The sequence below is a fragment of the Protopterus annectens genome, chromosome 1.part0 (genome assembly GCF_019279795.1).
Source record: "Protopterus annectens isolate FY-2018-M chromosome 1.part0, PAN1.0, whole genome shotgun sequence".
NCBI classification, from domain to species: domain Eukaryota; kingdom Metazoa; phylum Chordata; order Ceratodontiformes; family Protopteridae; genus Protopterus; species Protopterus annectens.
In genome coordinates, this window is record NC_056725.1 from 1,875,637,759 (window position 1) to 1,875,663,465 (window position 25,707).

Consider the following 25,707-nt stretch of genomic DNA (forward strand, 5'->3'; position numbering starts at 1 on the left):
AAATACAAACTAATCATGGTAAAAAGATTTTTCTAAATCACCAGCCTCAGTCATCACAATCCAGTACCCCTAAAATGTTCTGGAGCACTATTAACCAAATTGTCCACCCAGATAACCCATCAACACCCAACCCTTGCCCCAATAACACCCCTCGAAACTGCCTCCTCCTTTAACTATTTTATCAATACAATAAGTCTACTAATGCACTATTCTCCCCTACCCCACCCCCCACACACACCACTTCAGGTTAACTTCCTCATCTCCCTAAAGACAGTCCCTACTAGCTACATTAAAAAAACCCTCAAGCTCAAACCCTGCTCCTCATCAGCAGACAACCTATCATCTCTTTTCCTAAAGCACGCTGCACCATCCATAGCTTACCCAGTTTCCATCCTAACTAACCATTCTATCACAGAATCAACTGTTCCAACTCTTTGGAAAACATTCTATACAATTCCTATAAACAAAAGTGACAATTCCTTAGAACTCTCAAACTTCCGACCTATTGCTATACTTAAATCCCCTCTCCAAAGTCTTTGAACACTGTGTGCACAACCAAATCATGGCCCACCTCCTACAACACAATCTGATCACCCCTACCCAACATGGCTTTCATCCACACCACAGCAAGTCCACTGCTCTCATTTCTTTCACCAACACCATCTCCCAAGCCAGACACAATAACAAACTCACTTGTCTATTCTTAGATCTGTCCAAAGCTTTTGACAGTCTCTTATTCAATTCTTAGATCTGTCCAAAGCTTTTGACAGTCTCTTATTCAATCCTTATCTCAAAACTTTCTCAACTTAACCTTCCCCAACAACTATTTATTGGTTTAGCAGCTACCTTTCAGACTGGCACCAATCTCTCAAATGGCTCTCTGCATTAACACAGGTGTTCCACAGGGCTCCATCCTTGGACCCCTCCGTTTTAACATCTTTACTAATGAACTCCACAACTCCTGTCCCCAGTCATCCCTCATACAGTACGCGGATGACTAGCATTATACCTACAGCCGATAATCCAAACTAACTACAAACCCTCACACAAACATTTTTTAACCACACTGAAACTTGGCTAACTGAACACCTTCTCATACTTGACCCAAAAAAACTGCTACTCTTTCTCCCAAAATCCCACCTCCCTCAAATCCTCCTTCACCATCTCTTCACTCAACACTATAATAGCTCCAGAAACCCATACCAAGCTCCATGGAGTAATCATAGATGACCAAGCTTTTGACAGGTTTACATTATACTGGGATGTACGCGAAGGTCAAATTTCAGTTGGTCTTCTTTAAGGAAATACAAAATTTCTCACTTCTGAAAACTAGAATAACCCTTGCCAATGCCAATCTCCTCCCAAACATCTTTTATAGTGCAAACATCTATACTAACCTTCAGTTTATACTTCTCTCCAAACTTTAATCTACATATAACAAAGTGGCTATATTTGCTGCAAACTTACCACCCAAATCTTATCACTGTCTGGCCCTCAAGTCACTACACTGGCTTGAGTTTCCAAACAACTTCAAATATACCCAACTTCTCATTATCCCCTCCATTCTCAAATCATCTTCCTGCCTTAGTCTCTCTTCACTAATCTCCCTCTATACTCCCACTCTATCATTAAAGAGCTCAGATCAACATCTGCTACAAATCTACAAACCTATCAAATGTGCAGGACAGAACTTATACAGCTCCAGCCATCCTCTGGAACAAGCTTCCCTCGACTCTAAGAAGCCTACCCCAGACTCATACTTTCAAAATCTCTCTTAAACACTACCTTACCCACCTCACTACTTGCCCCTGTAACCCCACCTTAACCTAGTACACATATTGTTCTCTTCACACCTCTCTCACCTTCCCTTCATCAGCCTACTACCAATCTCATCCTCCCTATTACCTATCAAACCACTCTCTTCCCGCACACAACTTCCTGCCACCCCTTACCTTTTTACCTCATGACCTGCTCTCTCCTACTAAACTCTTGACAGTATATATAAAACCTCTCAACTCCTCACAGGCTACCTATTTCATACTACGACCCTCACTATTGCCAACACACAAATCCTATCAACTAATTATCACTACTCTTCACTAACTCTGCAACCCCCTCCCCAAATCCCACCCCCACTTAACCTACTTACAATCACCATCAACTACCCTTCATCTGCTCTTTAAGCTGCCATCTAACTTTATCTGTGTTAAAACTCTCACTGGTCTCCCTATTTATATGCAATTAACTATCATTACTCTAATTTTTGTATTTAGCAAAATTTGTGTTCTACTACTTTTGCATTCTTCTGCCGCTTATTGTGTAAATAGCAGAATATTTGAATTCTTGTATTATTCTACTGTATACTGGAGCTTTTCTCCCCGGGCCTCCGCTGAAAAAGGGCTCTGTCCCAGTTGGACTATCCCAGTCAACAAATGTCAAATAAAATAAATTTAATTCAACTGTTGACGCTGCCCACTAAAGTGTGCTAGCCTGTGTAACTGACTTATTACTGTTTCTGCATTTTGTGTGTGTTTCTATCTAAAAACAACAACAAAAAAAAAAAAAAAAAAACAAAAATAATAATCCTTGTTTTCCTGCCTCTCCTCGACTAGTTTAGACCAGTTTACAGGCTTTGCTGTATTCTGGGCTGTGGTGTAGTTCCTGTGTTGTCCATTACCTTACTTGGATAGAAGGAAGTTTCTTTGCTCACCAGTGGGAGTGGGGAGCCTTGAGCAGCCTACCTGTCCCTGTAGGAAGTGACCTCAGCACAAGAGTTGTAGTAATTGGTTGTTTTGGACCATTTGTAGCTCTTTTGAAGTTCCCCGTTTAAACTCAGCGTTTGCGTGATTATGCGCATAGCCAGTTAAACTTCTTCTGGCTCCGCCAAGTCTGCTCTTCAAATTTTCCCTTAAGGAAGCTCTACTCTTAGTATAATCAGACTACTCGCTACATTATAAGCCTAGCACTTGTTCTCAAAACTTCTCTAAGTAAGCACTCTCATACTAAGTAAAGCACTACATCCACCTACCACCCCTGTGAATATCCCACTTCCCTTAAAGGCACAGCACTCCCTTATACTGTTTTAGCATGTCGAGTGGTAGATTACTGGCATCCTCTCCAGTTCAGCTGGTTAATCTGGGTATCTTGAGACAATGCTACAATTTTCTCATGTACACAGACAACCCTCTCCTCCTCCCAACAAACACAAATACATGTGAGAGATGCAACTATATAGCCAAACTGGAGGCTGAACTCTCTCAACTCAGGGCTGGCATGACCAGACAGGAGGAGATGGTAACCACACACACAACAAACCCAGTCCCACATAGACCTACCACAACTGCAAACCAAACACAAAGACATACTCAGGGGCTCTAATAAAAACTTACCAAAACAACAGAGGCTCCCAAAGCAGACATCCAAAAATCCACCACCTCAAAACAAAACACATGCAACACATACTTCAATAAATCAGTGTGTCAATCAATCACAGCCCTTAAGGCCAAACACCATGCCTGATACACTAGTAATAGGTGACTCTATAGTCAGACACACTGATGTCCCGCTTACCAGGCTGAACAAGGAGAGGGTGACTGTGAGCTGCCTATCAGGAGCTAGGATTCGCCACATAACACATGCACTCAGTCACTCCAAAGCAAGTACAAATAAGACTCCGTCATTGTCCATGCTGGCATGAATGACCTGAGACGTACCTCCCTGGACTACATGAAGAGAGACAGAGGAGCTCTCTGATTATGTAGCCCAGGTTGGTATGACCCTGAGCAGCATCTTGCCCTCACCAAGAATGATGCCACAATACAAAGACAAGATGATCAGCTTTAATAATTGGTTCAAGTACTGGTGTTATTCTAAGGGGAATTCTAAGGGGATCCAATGTCTGTCTGCCTGGGATGACATGTTGGACAAGCCACGCTGCTTTGCAAGGGAAGGCTTGCACCTGTCACCACTGGGCTTCCGGATATTGGCTACGGCTCTTGCCACCCCCATAGTGCCTTTTTTAGGCAAGGCTCAAAAGACAAACCCACCTCCTTAGAAAACAAAAATGGAAAAAAAATAAGGGTAATGCTGCTCAACGCCAGAAGTCTAAATCTCAAGATGCAGGCACTCGATGCACTCCTCAGTATGGAGAACATAGACGTCTGAGCAGTAACTGAAACCTGGTTCAAGGCTACTGAGAGCACCCCAGCGCTACCAGGCTATACCTCATATTATGCTTTTCGGCACCAAAACCCGGGCCGAACCACAAAGGGAGGGGGAGTGTCCATATTCATCAAGGACACCCACACCTCCAGGTTAGTAGCAACACATGAAGCATCGGAGACCATACAGGTGCAACTAACCATAGGCAAAACTGCTATACAACTGGTAGCATGTTACAGACCACCCTCCCAATCTCAGGAAACCCACTCAGCCTTCCTGAAGACATTGGAGGATATGAATGTATTGCAAAATACCATCATACTGGGAGACTTCAACTACCCTAACATAGACTGGGTACATTATTCTAGCCCTAACACCCTAGCCCAAAGGTTCCTGGAATTCATAAATTCAAATGCACTGGAACAACTAGTCACCTCTCCCACTAGGGGAGATAACATACTAGACCTGATCATCACAAACATGGGGACAAAATGCTCCACACCGGAGGTATACCCCTCACTAGTGAGATATGACCACAAACTAATCACCCTGGATATACATATCCCACCTCCACCCCCAACACAAAAGACCACAGTGAAAAACTTCTAAAAAGCAGACTTCACTCTTCTTAAGACTGAGATGGTATCCTTTAAGCCCACTGGGCCAGTGGATACCACATCCCACAATGCTGAATCCTTCACAAATGCTTTCTATGGACATCTCCAAGAATGCATGGATCATGCAATCCCAAATAAATCCAAGTCCCTCTCCACCAAAGGCAAGCGTCCTGTCTGGTGGACCTCAGCCATAAACAAATTGTATAACAAAAGAAGGAAGCTACTGCACGACAGAGTAAAATCCCATAAAGGGAAGACATCTCTGATCAACACTAGCAGAAAACTACGTTCTCTCATAAAAACATCCAAGGCCAACTTTGAGAGAAAAATCGCTAAGGACACTAAAGATAACCACAAAGCCATCTTCAGCTATGTTAGAAACCCTCAGATATGCTCAGAGTTAGTTCACAACAACAAAAAATACACTGAACCCGCAGATATTGCCAACATTCTGGCTGACAGGTTCAGTGCAAATTTCTCTCCTCCCTCACCCCCAAAAGAAGAAATACTTATCCCAGCTGAATGTAATCTCCCTGTCATCTCTGATGTCCAGGTGAGAGCCGCCCTCAGCAAAGCTAAAAACACAGCATCAATGGGACCTGACGGTATCCCTGGTTGTGTGCTAAGTGAACTCAAAGAGAAGCTAAACCCGCACATAAAAATGCTATTTAACCTTAGCCTTACTACAGGATATGTACCTGAACACTGGCGTACAGCAACAGTGGTCCCACTCCACAAAGGGGGTACCTCTACAGACCCTGGGCACTACCGCCCCATAAGCTTAACCAGCCTGGTCTGCAAAGCTATGGAAAGAATCATTATGGAACTCATAAACAGAGACATTGGGGACCTACAGACACTTGACCCCACCCAGTTCGGCTTTGTAAAGGGCAGATCCTGCCTTTTGAACCTGGTTGACTTTTTCGAAACAGTCACTAGAGCCATTGATGAGGGCAAAGCAGTCCATACAGCCTACCTGGACTTGGCTAAGGCCTTCGACACAATACCCCACTCAGGCATCATAGATAAGCTCAACAGCTTAAATGTAAACCCTTATGTCACTAGATGGGTTGCAAACTGGCTAAAGGACAGAACCCATGAAGTTAAAATCGCTGGAGCAATGTCAGACTCAAAGCCAGTCACAAGTGATGTCCCACAGGGATCTGTCCTGGGACCCCTCTTGTTCGGCATTTATTTCTCAGATGTTAAAGCAAACATGGGAGGGTTGTGGCTGACAAAGTTCGCAGATGACTGCAAACCGGGCGCCATAGTCGATACACCAGCGGACACATACATCCTACAAAAAGGCCTCACAGAAACGGACAACTGGTGCCGGAGTCATGGCCTTCAACTAAATGCCAAAAAATGTATAGCCATCCCCTTTGGGAAAAACAAAGTACCCACAAATTATCACACAGACAACAACCCACTGAGTACGGAAAAAGTAATCAGAGACCCAAGTCGACAGCGACCTCTCATTTGACACCCACGTTGCCAAAGTGGTTAAAAAAAATTCTACCCTGCCCACCTTATCATGAAGGGATTCACATCCAGATCCAAGGATGTCATTGTACCCCTATACTCCTCCCTCATCAGACCCATGATTGAGTACAATGCCCCATTTGGTATGTACCTCACCCGGCATTTGCAACAGCTGGTTAGACCACAAAAGTACCTCACCAAGAGGATCAAGGGTCTCCAACATAGGTCGTATTCTGCCAGACTAAAGAAACTCCAGCTCTATTCAATAGCATACCGCCTGCTCAGAGGTGATCTCTGCCTGACGTACAAGGCCGTGTCCAATCAGGAACTGATGGACATGCTCCACCTCAAAAAATCCAAATCCATCAGAACCACGAGAGCTAAAGACTTAAACCTCAGCACAAGTATGAATAGGACATGCTGGAGGGATAGATTCATAACCCAGAGGCTTCCCATGCTCTGGAACAAGATCCCAGTTCAAGTTAGGCAGAGCCCCTCACTGACTCTCTTCAAGAGAAATCTTGATGAGTGGATGGGAGATCGTAAGTTTACCCCAGGGGTCACATCTGTGTCACTACTAGACAGGGGCACAGTAAACTAATTATATTATATAAGGGGACCTTCACTGTGTCACTACTAGACAGAGGCACAGTATTCTAAATCTATTCTGTGCATTTTAGTACCATTTCATGGGGTGGCGAAAGCCACATCACTATGGCTAGGCTTACAAATGCCCCAGGGCAGATAGCCTAGTACTAAACTATGAAACATATCCAAAGGGGGATAATTCCGGGGTGACTGTCACCACTGCTCTTTTGCTTTGCCCTTAAACCATTAAGCTGTCTGCTTAGATTAGGTTATGGCTATAATTTGGCTCCCAGAAAGCAACAAGTGTAAAGACTTCTAAACTTATCTTTGCCGATGATTTAAAACTGTATAGCTCATCAGATGAGGAACTGAAAGCACAGCAGCAGTAGTCAAAACTTTTTCAGATAATATAAGAATGTAATTTGGTCTTGATAAATGTACAAAAGCAACTTTTAAAAACAGGAAAGATGCAGCACCAAGAAAACATCAGTTTGGGACAAGAATATGATATAAAATAACTTGAGCAAGAGGGAGTGTATAAATATTTGGGAATTGATGGAAGGATCAACAATAAAAACATGAACAAATGCAAATAAAACTTAGTAAAGAATATTTTAGAAAACAAATAAATAATGAAAGCAGCATTTATATCTAGGAACAAAAGTCAAGCTGTAAACCAATTTGCTCTTCCTGTCCTAACTTACAGTTTTGGAGTGAGTGACTGCCCCCCCAAAAAAATAAAGTTGTTGGATAGACTAGACAGGAAAATAAGGATGCTTCATCCTCAAATGATTTATAAAAAAATTAGTGCATACCAAGATTACATGTTCCCCATTTCAAAAGGGGGTATAGGCCTCCTTGACTCCGATTACATGTATAGATCTGCAACAGTGAGACTGCACACACATCCGCTGACCTCACAAGACCCAAACATAGTGAAAGTTTTGAAACAAGAGGAGAATAAATCCAAGATGACTTCCCTTCCAAGGTCTAAGATGACTTCCCTTCCAAGGTCTAGCAGAAGCACATCAGCATCGACCAGGAATGGAAATCAAACCAGAAGTAGATAAAAAAAAAAAAAATCAAAATCAATCAGGCAGCAACTAAAAGGTGCCAAAAAAACAAAAGAAAGAATACAAGGTGAAGGATCAGATGAGAAGACAAGAAAGTTGGAAAATAGATAAATATTGCTGCAAGTACAAAAAAACTCTTGGAAGAACCTCACGTTGAGCAAGATTAAACACATGAGTAGTTAAGAAGAGGCAAATTCAAACCAAAAGATGAAAGGTTAATATTATTGGCCCAAGACAATGAACCATGTACACGCTGGTTTATAAAGTCCATTGAACATGTGGGAGAAACAGACAAATATAGGTTTTGTAAAACAGAACTGGAAACAGTTGCACACCTTGTTGTTAGCTGAGATATACCAATGGCAGAAGGACTGTATATTAAAAGGCATAATAATGTGGCAAAACTGTTGCACTGGAGATTGCACACACATTATAATACTGAAGTAGCTGGAAAACACTGAAAACATGCACCACAAAGCATCACAGAAAAAGATGAAGTCTACATCACAAGGGATCACCCATTACCAAACAGTTCAAAAGCATTCAACTCATCAACATCACAAATGACTTTACTTGGAGGTTTAGCATTTATTCTACCTTTAGACTCAAAGCTGAGTGAATTTATCTTATATTTGAAATACTCTGAAAGGCATATCAACCTAAGACATGAATTTGGAATATGCCAATATGAAGATGATGTTCAGAAGTTTAAGAAGCAGACTGCGTATATACCATCATCACATCCGGTTGTAGAAACCTTTTCTCAGAGCCTGTGAGAATGGTGTAGATAGCTACATTCTGATGGAATTAGTATAAGGAAATATTACAACTTGAATATTCAAAAGGAGAGAAGCTCTATTTGACCTCATTAAGAACGAGAATCTCATCATCAGGCCGGCAGATAAGAGGCGCAATTGTGGCGACAGACACACGACAGTATAATGAGAAGATGGAAGCAATGTAACAGATGACAGCACTTACTCTAAATTAAATAAATAGAAAATAAAGAACTTTTAACAAAAAGAGTTGGTGATGCTCTCTATGATTCGTATAGGACTAGACTGTTATCGTAAGAGTTGTATGATGACATGAGAGTAGAACATCCAGACATTCCAATGATTAGTGGACTTCCGAAAATACATAAAGACCCAAGTAATCCACCTGTGTGCTTAATAGTATCAGGAAGAGGATGGCTTACGGAGTCTATTTCCATCCACATATAAGACCAGATGAAGATTAAAAGATACAACACATTTTTTTTACAATCACTACATGGGTCGATATCAAACCTAGAAGACAGACAAAATCTCTTGATGGTGACCCTAGATGTTAAAAGCTTGCTGACGGCCATACCAAATAAGATGGCTGTGGTCAGGATACTTATCAGACCTTTGATAGAAATTCTGTTATGAAAATATGTTCATTACATATTATATATACTAAAGAACAATATTTTTGTAAACAGAAATAAATATCTTTGGCAGAAATGGGGCATTGCCATGGGTACTCCATGTGCCAACACCTATGCCAATTTGGTAATGGGTCTATGGGAGAAAGACCATATCTTTGATACACATAGTAATGACATACATTACTCCGATAAGGAGATTGAAGTTCTAGATGTAGTGACCTCACCTGAGGAAGGAAATTTTAATACAAGGACCTACAGGAAAGAAATGTTGGCGCAATCATGTCTTATACAGGACAAGCATGCATCCCAGTCATGTTTACTCACATACAGTGAAAGGACAGTACCCAAGTGCATCTCTGTTATGCACAGGGGATGAGCAACACAAGGAATGTGACACTATACGAGACAATCTGTTAGCTTGTGGTTACCAGAGTGAAACATTATAGACAGCAAAGTGCAACACTGGAGGGTTACGACAGGAAAACCATATTTTTTAGACAGGATAAAGGGATCAAATCTGTTCCAAGGAGACAGACTGGAATCAGATGCACACTGACATATAGCAATGACATTTCATCTGTTTGTCAAGTTATAAAGGAGAATTGGAAAATTTTAATGACAGATGATCACAAACTCAATAGTAGGTGAAACTCCTAGATTCGCCTTTAAAAATAAACTTAATATGAAGAGACTCCTATGACATAAAAATCCTGTTAGGAAGAATCAAAGTATTAAGACCGGTACCTTTCCCAGTCACAGATGTAAGGCATGTTCATATACAGATGACATCAGTTCTTTCGACATCCTGTAAACAAACGACAGTATGGAATGAATGCTTATGTGGACTGCAAAACTAAAGATCTGATATATGGGGCTAGATGTAATAGCAGTTTCGCATTTTATGTAAGTAAGACAAATAGGTTACTTAAAGGATTCGAAGTAATCACAGTGACATTAGATTGAATGTGAAAACCAACGCTCTAGCTAACCATATACAGACAAATCCCACACAAGTTTCTGTTTTCATGTCTAGAAAAAGTGAATACTACTGCCAGAGTAAGAGATACTATTAATAAAACTGAAATAACAGGAACAAAATGGATAGCGGACTTACGAGCCGCTACGAAACCTGGTTTAAATGGTTTGGTCCCTTTAAAACCCCTACTGAAGGGCAGAAAACCCAGGAAGTGATTTGATTGGTCTTTGCATTTTACTTAACTTCAGCTGCGTTAATGGCTTGTAACGAAAATGAAGGCGGCTTTTTGCCAAAAGCATTTACCCGACCGGTCTGTTTGGTGTTATTTTATATGCTTATTCAATAAAAAACGTATACAGGTTTCATCTGCATTACTGCAGCCTTTACTGATTTTAACTCCTATGGTCTCTCCTCTCTATGGAAGAACAGCAATTTCTTTTATAACAGTTCAAAAGACAGATGCAAGAAAGCCAGATTTAGTGCTCCATGAAAATAGCATTAATCATTGAAATTGCTACACACAGTCACTGCAGTGCCTTGTGTACAGAAAGTCATAAAACATCAGGATTTGTAAGCAGAAACACAAGCAATGTGAAAGAATGACACCCAGACAGTCCCAAGAAAAGTAGGAGCAATGCATATTACAAAAAAAGACTCTACAATCATATCTAGATACGTTACCAACACATGTAACTCCTTATGAATTGCAGGAGCCCTCATTACTGGGCACATTGCGGGAGCTGCAAAGAGCACTTCTGGCTGACATCAAAGACTGAAACGATACTAATTTCATGAACTTTAGTCATACTTTGACTTAAGAATGGGGTCAATTCCAGTCATGGTATAAAACCCAAAAGATTTGGTGAAATAAAAATAAAAACACAACTAGGAATCAACCTTTACATCGCGAGTAAGATGGGTCACCAACTGGCTCACTGATAGAACCCATATAGTGAAAATAGGGGAATCCACCGCTAAGAGCAGACCTGTAACCAGTGGTGTTCCACAGGGATCAGTCCTGGGACCTCTACTGTTTGGAATCTATTTCTCCAAACTACAAACCAAAAGCAAAGGACTGTGGCTGACAAACTTTACTGATGACTGCAAACTGGCAGTGGTCATAGAATCGTCAAATGATGTCTACATCCTTCAAGAGGGTCTTAAATGACTGGTGTCAAACGTCATGGCCTTAAAACATTATTTTGCATTAAGTTTATCATCTTTTTTTGGTAAGGGCAATGTTTCTGCTTACTACCACATCAAGAGCAACACCTTAAGTACAAACACAGCGGTAAGAGACCAAGGCATACAGGTTGACAGCAACCTTACCTGTCTCCACAGAGATAAGAAGGGCATTCTATATTGCTCATCTCATAAGGGTACTGCATCCAGAAAAAAAAAAAATTATAACCTCCCCCCCCCCGTACTCTTCCCACATGATGCCAATAATTGAATGCAATGCCCCTTTTGGTATGTACCTTTCCATGCACTTGCAACTGGGGTGACCACAAAGGTTCCTCACAAGAAAAAGGCCTTCAGCATCTGTCCTATGTGGATTGTTTGAAATTATTGCCACTTTATTCGGTTTCACACAAACTACTCAAACTATCGCTGTCTTGCATACAAAGCAAAGCAATCTTTGACCCGGCTTTAATGGAAATGTTGCATATCCGCAAGGCAAATGGCACATGGGTCACGCGACCTTAATCTGGTATGTGACATGAACCTGCTGAAGGGACAGATCAGTCTCCCAGAGGTCACCATACCTTTGGAACAGACTCCCACTTCATGTCAAAACAGAGAACTTCGTTGGCCCCCTTCAAAAGCAATCTGGACGACTGAATGGGTGACCATTAAATTCACCATGGGGGGGGGGGTCACCCCTGTCCTTCTTGGGCAGGGGCAATAGGTGCAGACTGGAAATAAGGGAGAACTTGGCTAGGCTTGTAAGGACCCTAAGGCCATCACAGCCTAGTAACTTCCTATCAGCTTAAAAAAACACCACCAAACTATACATCTAAAAAGGAAGCCAATGGCTGGAGTTCGAGGAGAAGGACGAGAATGGCAGAAACATCCAGCAGTTCACAGCTCCACCCTTTAAACACGGACGAGGCTTAATTTGAAGTACTGAACTAAAAGGGTTGGGAGATGGTGTAATGGTTTACCTCACAAAAAGTTGGCACACTGCACTGCTTCTTTCAGTGATGCCCCCTAATGTGCAGCAAGAAAGAGGAGGACCTTAGGAGCTCCGCATTGTAGTTAAAAGACCATTGTACAACTTCTTCTCAGTTATATGTTGTCCTAACTCTTTTTGTAAATACATTTTACATCGTATGTACAAACTCTTGTATTTCATTCCACACCACAGCTGACTGCATGGGGCAATATATTTACCAAGGAACCCAATCTCAGGTACTCGTACCTGTAATAGTAAAACAGTGGCTCAAGCACAGGTACATTGCCACCCAATTTATCCCACTACCATATTCAGGGCTGATCAGCAGCCTTGTACCAACAAACACCAACCTACCTCATGATACAGAGAAGCAGAAGTCACCCTCTCTTACCTCTGCACCATGACGTCTGGTTCACACAGGTGCACTATATGACAAATTGGATACCAGCACTTAAGCCTCTGTTCCACTTCACAATGTGAATAACTGACCGAGTTTAGAAACCCCTTTAACTTAAATAACTACAAAGTAAAAAAAAAAAAAAAAAAAAAACCTGACTGACCAGAATAAAAAAAAAAACTCATGTAAATTCAAAAAAGGGCACCAGTGACCAAAACATCATCCACTGCAATTACATCAGTTAAGGAGAAGAAACAGATTGCTACACTTAGAACGCAAAATCCATGATTGTATTTGGAAAGGACGCTGCAGCCAAAGAGGCAGCCAGTTTCAAGTAGTCTATCAAGAAGAGAAGAAATAGCTCTGGCAACAGCACTGCAATATGGTGCATACAGAAAACAGAAAGACAAACCTTTTCCCATAAAGACAAAAATGGAGTAACAAAAAAATGGACATGCTCCACCTCAAAAAATCCAAATCCACCAAAACCACTAGAGCAAGCGACTTAAACCTTAGCACGGATATAAATAGGACGTGCTGGAGGGATAGATTTATCACTCAGAGACTCCCTATGCTGTGGAATAAAATCCCGGCCCATGTGAGGCAGAGCACCTCGCTGACTCTGTTCAAGAGAAATCTAGACCTGTGGATGGGAGATTGTAGGTTTACCCCGGGAATCATCTCTGTGTCACTGCTGGACAGAGGCACAACAAACTAATGGGCACAGTATTTTTCCATATAAGGGGTGGCGTAAGCCACAAAAATTTGGGCTAGGCTTATAAATGCCTTAGGGCAGATAGCCTAGTATAAACCTATGAACCTAAATAAAAACATGGATCCAGATTCAAAGTCAGGATGACTACTCAAGTTCGTTATCTTTAGTAATAACTAAGAAGGAAGTAAATGGTGTCAGAGCACAAATATCCATCACCCTCCAAAACCTTCTTGGATTACAAAGTAATCGAGTACATTTAACCCAAATAGATGGATGTTTGCTCCCTAAAAGGCTTATCTTCTTAAGGAAATTAAGGGCTATCCTAAAAATGTATCATTAGGTGTTTTTTCCACAAGGGCCAGGTTGTCTCCCTAATTTTTGGAAGCTCTACCAGCACCCAGGATTCTACGTCAGCTACACTCTTAATAAAAAGATAATCACCAAGTGGAATGCGAGTATACAATATGCCGAGACTTGTAGTACAACTACCGAGCACAAATAATATGCCGAGACTTGTAGTACAACTACCGAGCACAAATAATATGGCAATCTACACGGGATACATACTACACTTCTAGTACATGTATCACTTTACAGAGCTATCGAGCTGACTGCTGACAATCGGTTTCTCAAGGATGCGATCATACCGTGCCTGGAAAACCAACAATGTGCACAATAGATAGCAAACAAGTATAAACAATGCACAGAAATCCACACACACAAAAAAAAAAACACAACACCACACAGTGAGTACATGGTACAGCAGCCATTTAAAAGCATGCACAATGAATCCAAAATGTGCGCTGTAAAAACATACATTTCTCTCCAGTTCGTAAACGAAGTGAATTTCACCGAAACCACGGGAATAGTTCTGGTAACAAGGGCTAAACAGAAGTTTGTGAAATTAGCGACAACGTGCACTGCGGCACTTTAAAAGTTATACAATGTTAACAATATATGCATTCATTCCTCTCCACAAAGACAGAAATAATTATCTAAGCGACAGCTGTCACACAAAGTCTAACACATTTTGCAAAAACGAAGTCTCCAAGCGTGTTCAGCAGCGCAGTACCAGCCTTCAAAAAATTAGTAACAAAATAACAGTAACAGTTCCTTACACCGATCTTATTTGCTTAATACATTCCATCAGTGATTATCAAGGATCACAACAGCAGATATACATCATGGACTAAAAAATAGAGCAGAATGGACAAGACCATCTCATCAGACTCATCCTCACTTGTCAGCTTCAAGCACAACAGCCCAGAATACTACCCATGACCTGCTATTCACATGGATATGTCTTTTGTGAAAGTCTTTTCCGGGAAAATCCTCCAGACACAAACAAACATCCACAATATTCGAACATTAATGCCGGACCGTTGGTTTACGATAATGAAAGCAGCATCTTACTCGCTTTTCATGAAGACAGTACACAATCAGAAAACGAGTGAAAAGCAAAACATCGAAAATAAAGTCATTTGCCACAATACTAAGTAAAGAATGCATTCCTCGCAGATCTTCACAACCAATTTGTTCTAATCATTTAAACGGTGCAACCCTAAATTCATTGTGATGTTTTAAAAACTGCAATGCATGCCTAACGGATTTAGCATTCACTGCTAGTAAACATATTTGCATTGTTTTTCTGATGTTAAATCACTGGGATAAAAAGTGCACGGAAGTTCAAAAATACTACTCCACAGTTCAAGTGTGACCTATTTCCTGCTCCAATTGGTGTCTTAACTCGTCATACTACGTTGCTCAGTCGCGTTTCGGAAACGCGCTTCTTGCTAAATGTAAATAAATCAGCCATCTGCTCCTGCAAACCATAAGTGAAAACACCTGCCAGTTCTACATACAACTAGTAGTCAACAGACTCTTCCCCGTGATATCAAATACTTCCATCATTCGCACACAAAACACACGCTTTGACTTATTTATACTCACACGAAACCACCAGACAATTTCTGTCACAATGTTTTGCTGTCAACCCAACAGTCAAACTAAACGCTACGCGACTTTTTCCTTTCATCCACCAATTATAACCTTGCTTCCATCACCATAACATAAAACCATTCTAATAATCACAAAATCAGTTTAGCATTTTGCTAATTTTCACCTTAAAGCAGCAGTGCCCACCAAGCATCTTTTTTACGATCCAATTTACTCAACATAAGAAAAACATTCTACTCTTTCATTACAAAACTGAGACACTGCAAAAAAGTAACTTGTCTATGGCTTTTGTACAAGTGAAACTCTCCACACACTTCTGTTAAGTTTTAGTCTCCCAAACAGTCTGCCCACCACAGAAAATTACAAAGCTGTGGAACTTTAAGGAACCCCCACCCCCAAAGTGGTATTGTTCCACAGTAATCGGCCTGCTGCGGCCTGTCCCGAGACTTTTCATCCGCGGGTTGGCGGTAAGGAACCCAGCCGTGGCCTGCGCGCCTCCACAGACCGTGTTTCTCAATTAGTGAACAGGAACAAGCTCAAAAAAAAAAAAAAAAAAAAACAAACTCCCCCCCCACCCCCTTGGAACGGCAGCGGCGGCGCCTCGCTGCCCAGGTCACCTGATCTACCTACAAAGAAACACACTCGGCAACGTTTACCTCAGCAAATCGGGGCTTCAGTCGTGTGCGGTCTTGCTAATAACTCTTCCTCACAGTTTATCCAGAGTGGCCATGGAAAAATAATACAACAACAATAATCCAGGTCGGGAGGGTTCACTCTTCTTCCGTCTCAGTGCAGCAAACATGTAGAAGCAAAGGGTTACTGGGAAAGCTGCTCCGTCACTCGGTCCAGCACCATTATAACAACATTGAGAAGATCGAAACCATGAAGACGTCTGACAAATAAATACATGGGCTGTGGGAATACAAGATTCTGCAGAAATTATTAAAAATGTAGTCCGTTCGTCTGTATGGTTTTCTTGTTTCTCACTTGCTCTTCCACTGAACAAAATGCCGACCGGAAGTAAAGCTGCAGGAATTACTCCCTCCACCGGCGCCAAACACCAACAACCTCTACTGCGCGACTCGCGCTTCTGCCTCTGTCAGTGTGAAAGTCTAAAGGAGGTACCAACAGGAAGGGATGAGACGGTGGAAAGTATACTGAGATAAAAAGGTACAACACCAGCTCCTTTCAGTCTGATCAGGTTAATGGATTTCCGATTCGTTTATTAAAGGGACATCACAGGACTTCTAAAGGAAGTTAGTTACCTCGAACCGAAATGTAAACGTTACCACCCACTTTGTGACATCACGGTCAGTGCCTGCCCACATCTCTCTTTCTTTCTTTATGAACCATGTCCCAGACCTCTTTGGCTTCTTTTAGGAAAACTCCAAGTTAGCAGCAGTAGCTCTTTCTAGTTTTAAAAGCTTCTCGCTCTTATTCCTATTTTTAATTATTATTAATTTTAATAATACATTTGCTTATATAATAACTGCATTCATTATTTTCATAATTAGGACAGAAGATGACGGTCAGTGACAGCAGCCTGTACTCAAAAACTGAAATGGAGCAAAGTCGCACTATCTTAAGGGATTTGGGGTTGTGTGGGCACTAGAAGTATTTGTGGGCGGTGGCGATAGCGCACATCTTTTTCACGTACTGAATGAGAAAAACAAGAACAGTAAGCGCTGGAGATCGACATCGTAGTGAAGCCGGCTTCTGCAGCTTATGGAGACGTACCTGCTCCCACAGTTTTCTGATCTTTAGGGAAAGTTGTTCTTTTGTAGTTTTCATTCGCTGAAGTAATTGCAGGGATCAGTGTTAGAATGATAACACTTTTTAGTTAATATAAGCACTAGAGAACGGCTGCCTGCAAGATGTATTTTCAGAGAACGTCGTTGCCAATATTGTGAATACTTGCAGGACACTGGATTTATATATATGGGCAGTCATACCAGTACACACAGCCCACAGAAACGATTCAGTAATCCTCTTCTTTTTCATTATATTACAAGCACCGGGCTGAGGAAGGCTGCGGATGAAAGCTGCTGTGTAAGATAACCGCTAGAGCTCGGCTGTTTTGAGAGGAGCCTCTCTGAGAGTGCTTACTGAGATGTGCTTGCTGCAGCTCGTCTTCCCAGACCTTCAGGGAAAGTTTTTTTTTTGTAAATATTGGAACCAATAGAGATATCTGTTGCCAATGGTAACTACATGCCGCACATGGAAACGATGTGTGTGTGTGTGTACACATACGCACATACATACAAAATGCAGAAGGTTTAGTTAATGAGTACATTAGTATGAAGTGAGCTTCTTAGTCTGACCCCTGACAAATAATTTACTACACTAAGGAAAAATGGTTGCCGTAGCTTAACATATGCCCCTATTTTGGTACTTTGACCCTCCCCCCATTTTGTCCGGCTTTGTCCAGATTTTTTGCACTAAGAGGTCGAGTGGTATGGTGATCATGCAATATAAAATGTTTATTTTTGATTGCCCTGTCCTCACCTTAGTTTGCACTGAGAAAACAACACTGTTGAGATTCCATTAGTAAAAAAAGTGAACTATTTTTACTGAGAGAAGTTTGTAGCCTTTTACATTATGACTGCAGCTATATATAACTTAAAACCGTCACTCCAAAAGACTGAACACGTAAGGGTAACCTCTTCATAGGACAGGCGTGAGCTTGTCCTTGGTTGTTCAGTTACCACATCAATCTGTTGCTATCTGTGTTAGCTCAGAAAGGACCCGATTTTAGGACAGAAACTGGATTTAAAAGACTTTGGTTCTAAGTAGATGGTCAACATCCCTTCATACTGATGTGCTTTTAAAGTTGTCCAAAGGAACAGCTCCACTGTATTTTTCATTTTTATAGATTTATTCCCCAAACTAGGACTGATGTACACAAAGAACGTAAGCTGGAGATTCATGGATTAATCTGAAGTTATGAAATCCATTTGATGACATAAAAATAACAAAAGGGAAGAGCAGTATCGAACAACTGTCTTTAAGATCTGCAACACGTGATTGTGTTATACAAGTGAGAAAAAAATATATGTGAAATTTTATTTATAGTGGCATAGAAAAACACCATATCTGAGGTGGTGATAATTCTGTCTTTTCTAGTCTGAGCATCAAACCAAGGCTGTTGGAAGGAGAAATGCCTTTGCTGATACTTGTGAAAAGATCCAAAACAGAACTGGTAGTAATCAAACATCCAGGTATGGGTATATGTGGACCTCCTCAATTCTGAGACAAGCCAGAACTTGTAAAAGGCATTTAGTAAACACTGGTAACAATAATAAGGCAATACATTAAGAATATGAACTGAGTGCACGAATTCTCTATAAGAAGTCCACATTATTTCATGTAAGACTTCCTTATCATACTGTGATGATGGCAAGTCCAGATTTACCATCCAAGCTCCTTGAAGTAGCAAAGAAAATAAAGCCTGAATGGTTAACATCTTGAATATTTTGTCTTAGTGAAAATGTTAACATTGGACATATCCAGAAGTGGGCTCAATTTACAATCATTTTTGTAACAAGAAAAAATGTTGGAATAAAAACCAGTTTCTTTTTTAATCTTTTTTTTTTCTTGCAGGAAAGCTGTCCAAACCACTTATGTACAAATATAACAAGGGCAGAGCCGCTACTGTTTAATGGTAGTTTCGATAGAACCTGAAATTAATTCTGAAATATTTTTGTTGCATAACCTTGCTATATATTCTCTGTCTTACATATTGATTTGCAGTTACAGCTACCCAGTTTATTGAAAATTAGTGTTTGGTTCAAGGACCAGAACAGGAAAATAGGTTTTAGAAGCATTTATTTATTAAAATGAAAATGTGGGAAACAGGATCATACCACAAAAGGAACTCTACATTTGAAATTGGCAACTCTCGGACTTCAGCTTAATTTTCTGGAACTTCTTCCTTTGTTTGAATTTTTAACTCTGCTTTGCATACTTTTAAATGAAAATGTTGGGCTTATTATTGACACTGCTTTGAAAAGTAAATTTGGCAGTATTCACGATTTGTTTGAGCAGAGTTATAGTCTAGTCTCCTTACCTAAATTTTTTAATATTTCTCAATATATGAACCAAAAAGGAAATGAGATTGTAGAGCAGTGATTTGTCAACGTCAGAGTCTGCTAAGGATTACCTAAGAACATTACAGCTACTATTTCTGTGAACATGTTTTCACTGCATTCATAGAAGCCGGCAACTTAAATCATGTACAAAGCAATGTACACATTGTTGTTTATACAGTGATTTCTCATTGCTTTTCAAAATTGAGCACACTGATTGGACAGCCTGACCAGAGTGCCCATTGTAAATTAAACATTTACCAGTAGAAAAAGTCCATCCGCTGAAGAGTCATTGAGCAGCCAAGCATTCCTTTGGCATTTGCTGGGGGGGGCAACAAAATGCAAGAAAAATTAGGTGTGTTCTGCAAAATGAAAGAAACAGAAGCATACACGATTTTCCTTGCATTTCATCTCTGTCCCTTGTAAAATCCTGATTTTTTTTAAACATTAAAAAACATAACAGTGATTCACTTTTCTCCATTGCTTGTCCTGCACTGATGTACTATGCGAGTGTGGAGACACAAGTCCCACATGCATGCGCAGTACAGCATCCCACAAAAGACAAAGTGGAAGAAGACTGAAATGCTGTTCTACGAGACATTATTTAAGAAAGGTAAATAATTTCTTTCTTAAATTATGTCATAGCATAAAAGCAGTAATCCACTCCTGTTTGTTGGTATATCAGGATTTGCCCATGGCTGGCTTTGCTTACTCACCTTCATCTTCCTGATCAAACCACACCAACCATGGGTAAATCTTGATATACCATTATCATAGATTATTGATTAAATGAGCCACACAACAAATGTCATGTACAAAGAATACATTCTAATCATGGAGTATATAGAAAGCAGTTAAAAGCATATTTGTTTTTTACAGAAATAAATCAAACGTTAACTTTTTTGCATATTTGCTGTGTGCAAGTGTAGAACCTCCTGTAACCATATCATCATGCCACTTACTTTGATGACATGATTTAGAAGTAGGAATTACTGAGATTTCCAAAATAAATAAAGTGGCATCAATTGACAAATGGACATTAATAAAATATATAAGTGTATACACAGTTTCAGGTTAAGAATCATAATTTAGAAGAGCTTGAAGATGTAGTTTTTTAGACAAATAATTGTGGTTTCCTGGCTAAAAGCAATGAACTCATTTACCAAGTAAGTAAGCAGTCATTGATTGTCTTGTCATTGGGTCAGTACTACTGTATGAGAGCAGCATGATGAAAATATTAATGTGGCCATGATTGTTTTACATTTCGTCACTAGCAGACATCATTGGGGTAGAGTGGCTTCCTTGTGTTGTGTGTGTCCAGGCTGTATTTGAAAACAGATGATGTTACCACAGTAAAACTTTCATTGGTGTAGCTCCTATTTATGCATGGAGTGAAGTTGCAATGATTTTGTCTGTCATTGAGTTGAAATGCAGTACTGTGACCATATCTTCTTTCATTCTTCATCACAATTAAATCTCAGTTCTGTAAATTGAACGTGACAACTTTGGGGGTGCAGGATGCTTGTGTATGAAAGCAACTTATCACATCTCGCTGTTCATAGCCATTTTGTGTTTGCACAAAAGAAGTTAAAATATGTTAATGCAGTAATTCTTTATTTGATCACAATTTGACATCTAAGGTGTTGACAGTCAAGCACTGGCAATTTGTGGAGGTAGTGTGCATGTTTATTTACATAGATATGTGTATTTGGAGAAGCAGATCTGTTTGTCTATATTTAGACATTTTATGTTATTCTGCATGTCCATATAACTCTTCTTTATATTTTTTAACTTGGCAAAATCATCTGCCTTCTTAATGGTATATAGGCCTTTGTTGCCAACAGCGTTGACTGGCTTGCTCCAATATGTTTTGTCCCACAGCTTAAAATATGGAGCTAGTGTTATCCCATGCCATCCTGTTATATCTACATATCAAAAAAAATGTAACCGGCATTCGTCACTATTAACAAGCTGTGACTATAGCGTAAATTTATAATTGCATTTTTTCAGTTTGTCACATTGTAGTTTGATCAACAAGCTAGTAGGCTGTGATTGCTGCTTAAAATAGAGGGTGCAACTTTTCAGTTCATTACACTATAGTTTGATGACCACAATTAACTGAAAATAACAGAAGATTTTTTTTTTTTGCACTGAAGCAGTTATTTCAGTCTGAAAGCATAAGCGTTAAGCATTACATTTATAATAATGCATTTTATTTTTAATTTCTCCAAGTGTTTTAGGTTTCAAATGCCATGATAGGCATGGACACAATTCCCTTGCCAGGGTATGATCAGAGTTCATGAAATTACTATTGTTTCAGTCTTTGATGTTGACCAAGAGTGCTGTTTTCAGCACCGTGCCCAGAACTGTGTCCTTCTGTAATTCATATAAGGTTACATGTATTGGCAGCACAGTTATGTATGATTGTAAAGTCTTTTTTGTTAAACCTGTTACTCCTACTGTTGTTGGAACTGTCTGAGTATCTCTCTTCCACATTGCTGTAATTTTTGCTTGCAAATCCCAGTATTTTATGACTGTGGGGGGAATTCAGTAAAGCTTACATGGAGTGATTTTCTGTACAGGCAGAGTGGCACGGCTGTAACGCAGAAACGGGTAGCCGTGCAATCCAGTAAACAGAGCAGAGGGCCGTACACGAGCATGAGGACACAGAAATTTCCGTGGCATGTACATCACCCCAGAAGCAGGTGAAATTCATGCACTTGAGGGTGCTCTGTGATCCAGGAAGCATATGGGTATCTGTGCAGAACCTTTGTTGGTGTCAGGAGTTTACATGGAAAATAACCATGTACAAAAATGTAAAAATTGCACAGGGGCTGTAAAAGCCCAATTAGAAGGTCAAACATGTCATGGTAGGCACAGATATGTGCAAAACTATGCCATGTGAGTCCAAAAAGTAATGGAAAATAATATATTTTTAATACCCATATTATTTTTGCGTGGCGCACAGCAACACGCAAACATGCCGTTATGCAAAAAAATTTAAATGTTTAAAAACTAAAAATAAGATGTGGGAATAATACATTATAGTGCCATGCATGCAGTATGTACAATGATAGATTTCAGTGGTAGCTAAGGAAGCAGGCCCTGGAATAGTGAAGTATCCAGGTTATGTGCAAGGATCTGTATGCAAATGAGCTGGGATTACTGAATATCAAAAATGGGCCACCGTGTCCACAGATAAAACCTGTGTCACCCCAAAATGATGTTGGTGTCTGCAGAACAGCTAGCTGACATAAAAAGGGGGTGTGTCACTATATGTTTAAGCGGATTGGAGCTCGGTGGTACCCATTTGCATGGTGCACGGATGAGCTAAGCAAGGGGGTGTGTCCAGTGCTGCTAAGCTTTGTCTAACTGTGGAGCACGTTTTAGCCGGTTTAAGCTGTGCTGAGCATGCCCATGCATGGGGGTGTGTCCAGACTGCTGAGCAGTGTTTACACCAGTGCTGCAGGTTTGCACGCCACACTGCAGTGCTTAGCAGGGAAGGCATTTAAAAAAAAAAAAGAAAGAAAATAGCCTGAGAAAGCCAATCCTGTCTAAAGTACTGATAACCCCTGTTCCACTAACACTGGGCTATTCAAACTCCACAATGATATACCTGGCAGGTGGAATGCATCATAGTCAGCCAATCACACAGGCTGCATCTGCAGCAGACCACTATAAAGTATGCATACACCCTACGATCTGATTTTTCACCCATAATCTGCACAATTGGAGTACAGACTTGTAAAGTTTAACTGACAGAATGCTAGGGGCTGCTGCTGCTGCTCTGCTACATTTGTATGTGCTAGAGGCTGAGGTCAGTGCTGATGCTGACAATAGGCCTAGACTGAGAAGAAGAAGAGTGTTCAGGCCTAGGGTAACTTTCCAGGAGCTACCTGAGCTGGAAAGTGTAGAGTGCTACAGGGTGGACGGGGACATAATACAAGAACTCAGCAAGCTTTGCTGCCCTCAATTCAGACCCGGAGACAACAGAGGGGAACCCATCTCAGTGGAAACAAAGGTATGTGTAGCCCTTAGAATACTATACTTCAGATACCAACTGGGGGCATGATGGGGCGGGGGGGGTCTCACAGGCATCTGCACCCAGGGCACTCCACCAGTTCCCAGCTGCCATGCAAATACATGCCAGTGAGGACCTTTATTTACCCCACACCACTGAGAAGAGGGCCAGCAGTTTGTGTCTCTTCCATCTTGTAGCACACTACCCTGAGGTACTGGGTGCCATAGATTGCACTCATGTGCACATCAAAGCACCACTGGGTGAGGAGGGTAGAGTCTACATCAACCGCAAGGGGTATCAGTCCATCAACTGTCAGGTCGTGTGCAATGCCCAGGGCATTGTCATGAGTGTGTGTGCCAGCAGCCCAGGCAGTTTTCACGACTCCCATATCTGGCATGCATCACAGCGGTACCAGATGTTTGCCGGGGAGGAGACGTCCCATACAGCCATCTACTAGGGGATGCTGGCTACAGACTGGAGCTGTGGATGATGACACCCATCAGAAATGCACACACACCTGCTGAAGAATGCCATAATGAGGCACATGCACAAACTAGGAACATCATAGAGCGTGTGTTTGGGCTGCTCAAGTCACTGTTCCACTGCCTCGGTATATCTGATGGAGCCCTGCAGTACTGTCCAGCCACATAGGCACAGATGTTCACAGTATGTGCCATGCTACACAGTATGATCCTGCAGAAGCAGCTGCAACAGGATCATTACAGGGAAGGAGCATACAGCCCCACCAGTGCCAAGGTCCCCACAGCCACACCCACATGGGGATTTGGAGGAGGAACCCCCCCCTGAGCCTGTCCTTGTAGGCAGATATAGGTGTGCCCAGTATGCCCTGGCCTTGGCAAAGAGGCAATGCATAGCATATGCACTGACACTTCACCCTGACTCACATACATAGTAAAAAGGATGTCAGTCACACCACACAACCTGTACCTTACCATGTATTGGCTATGTACCATGTGCATCAGACAGATTCAGCCTTGAAGCACTGTTATCTCAACTACTGCAGTCACAAAGTAAGTCACTCTACTTTAAACCAAATATATGTAGTACTAAACTATGGTAGCATATGTATGGACTTGCTGCATGTATGCAAGAGAATAGAATAAGTAGGCCACAAGGCAGCAAACCCCACCACACTATGTGAGGGAATTGCCAAACATTGGGGTCGTAGGGCAGGTGCATGACTGCCAATGCCAGAGTCCCCTACCCCCAACACAGCAGTGTTCCCATACAGCTGCAGTAACAGTATGGTAGCAAGGTTGCAGCAGCAGACCACACAATCCCAGGATTACCACAGACAACTTGGCAACATGTCCTGTTTTGTCAGTATGCAGGGGACAGAGTTATTTCTGACTGCTGTTGATAGTATCAGGAATTAAACCTTACTTTCCGGTGGCTGGTGTGGCTTAGTGGGCTGAGTACATTTGCGTGGTTGATGGTGTTCATGGTTCGAAGTTGGCTGCACCTACAATTTTGCGTGTGAGGTACTCCTATGGTAGGTGTCCCACAGACTGTCATGTCACTATTTGTTATTGCAAGAAAGCTGGACAATGCCGAAGACAATGGAGGGGCAGGGGGCCACAGCTACAGACATTACACTTGCTCTGAGTAACCTAGAAGGTGGCTAGCATAACACCAGGTTATAACAAGTCAGAGTAGCAGCAGGATGTACATGCCATCATGTAACTTTGCCAACACCTACAACAAGTCAGTGGGCACCATTTAGTTGTATATTACCAAAAAACACAACTGTCTGAGGACATATAGGGCAGAATGCTGGACACCCTGCGAAACAGTCAGAGGTGTGAAGTCTGTAACCCTGTGTGTGGTGTTACATCATGTACCCCAGTCACAGCATACCTACAACTACTTAGAACAGGAAATATGGACAAAGCCATGAACAGGAATGGGACAAAGGCCCATATATAAGGAGAAGGATTAACTAGTGGCCACACAAATGTAGACAGTGCAGAGAATAACAGTTTGTCTACTAGCATAGGTCCCTGCTGTGTATGGAGTCAGTAAATCACC

General features: G+C 41.3%; 1 protein-coding gene across 1 annotated transcript in view; it reads right to left on the bottom strand.

Moving 5' to 3' along the window:
* Positions 1-21,851, bottom strand: part of NIPBL (NIPBL cohesin loading factor) — a 4,951,262-nt gene extending 4,929,411 nt beyond the window's left edge. The window contains exon 1 of the mRNA XM_044076429.1: positions 16,209-21,851. The gene's annotated coding sequence lies outside the window, so the exon portion shown is untranslated. The remainder of the gene's footprint in view (positions 1-16,208) is intronic.
* Positions 21,852-25,707: the final 3,856 nt, after the last annotated feature.